Source organism: Ovis canadensis, chromosome 3 (assembly GCF_042477335.2).
Source record: "Ovis canadensis isolate MfBH-ARS-UI-01 breed Bighorn chromosome 3, ARS-UI_OviCan_v2, whole genome shotgun sequence".
In the NCBI taxonomy this organism is placed as follows: Eukaryota; Metazoa; Chordata; class Mammalia; order Artiodactyla; family Bovidae; genus Ovis; species Ovis canadensis.
The window spans coordinates 170,516,587-170,518,156 of record NC_091247.1 but is presented as its reverse complement, the minus strand read 5'-3'; the positions used below and the strand labels follow the sequence as shown (position 1 = coordinate 170,518,156).

General features: G+C 39.1%; 1 pseudogene; it reads right to left on the bottom strand.

Annotated features, from left to right (window-relative positions):
- Positions 1-411: 411 nt before the first annotated feature.
- LOC138435214 (olfactory receptor 6C6-like) lies at positions 412-1,364 on the bottom strand (annotated as a pseudogene).
- Positions 1,365-1,570: the final 206 nt, after the last annotated feature.

The window sequence follows — 1,570 nt, the reverse complement described above, 5'->3', positions numbered from 1 at the left end:
TGTCCATGGGATTTCCCAGGCAAGAAAGCCTGAATGGGCAGTCTTTCCTTCTCCAGGGGGATCTTACCAACCCAGGGATAGAACCTGCATCTCCTGCATTGCAGGCAGGTTCTTTACCATCTGAGTCACTCTCAGAGCCTCATGCTTACACAAAGCATATTTTATTCAGTCATGATTTTTAGACACTGGAAAGCCATAAGGAGATGATATTTAAAACTTGAAAATTACAGACTTGAGAGAGTAAATAATTATAGCAGGATGGAATATTTTCACTAGAAAGAATAAAGTATAAGGGTGAAGCTGAGCTATAAGATTCTTGAAGAGAATGTCCTCTATGAAATAAGTTTTGAAGTAGGAAAATGTGACCAGAACAAATGCATGAAACATATTTTTGTTGTTGTTGTGATAATATTATGACTTGTGGCCTTTAAATAACTGTTTTGTTGAGAAAGACAGGATCTTTTGTAACCTGTCCCAGAAGAATTCTTTCACATATTGGTTCCTTAGGGTGTAAATGAAGGGATTTAGTAAAGGGGTAACTGAAGTGTACAACAAAGCTACACCTTTGGATATAGTTAGCTGTTCTCTTGTAGATGGTTGAGCATACATAAAGAATCAGCTTCCATATGTTAGGGAGACAACAGTCATGTGGGAAGTACAGGTGGAAAAAGCTTTGGCTCTTGGCTGTGCTGAGGGGAATTTCAGAATGGTCTTAATTATGTAAATATAAGAAACAGTCACTGATACCAATGTGACCCCAAATGTTACTATAGCTAAGATAAAAGACATCAATTCCAGAACACGTGTATCTGTGCAGGATATCTGCAGGATAGGAGAAATTTCACACATAAATTGATCAATTATTTTGGAAGCACAGAAATCCAGCTCTAGTCCCATGATAAATGGAGGAAAGATAATTAGGAATCCAGTTACCCAAGATCTGAGTACAAGCTGATAACAAACTTTGCTGTTCATGATGACTGGGTAATGTAGTGGTTTGCAGATGGCAACACAGCAGTCATAGGACATGGCAGCAAGAAAGTAATTCTCTGTAATTCACAATAAAAAGAAGAACAATTGAACTGCACAATCATTAAATGAAATGGTTTTTTCTTTAGCCACCATGATAACCAGGTATCTGGGAATATATACTGTTGTGAATATGATTTCTAAAAATGAGAAACTACAGAGAAGGAAATCCATTGGAGTTTTGAGGTGAATATCCAGCAAGGTGAGGAGGATAATGATTACATTCCCCATCAGGCTCAATGTGTAACTGAAAAAGAGAAACAGAAAAATCACAATTTGTAATTGTGGGTCAATCCCAAGAGAATGAATTCTATTTCCCTTGACTGGTTCCTCATTACTCTTCTGTGAGAAGTGGGAGTTGCTCAGTCGTGTCTGAGGTCACTCTTTGTGACCCTATGGACTATACAGTCCATGGAATTCTCCAGGCCAGAATGCTGGGGTTGGTAGCCTTTCCTTTCTCCGGGGAATCTTCCCAACCCAGCAATCGAAACCAAGTCTCCCACATTGCTAGCAGATTCTTTACCAGCTGAGCCACGAGGGA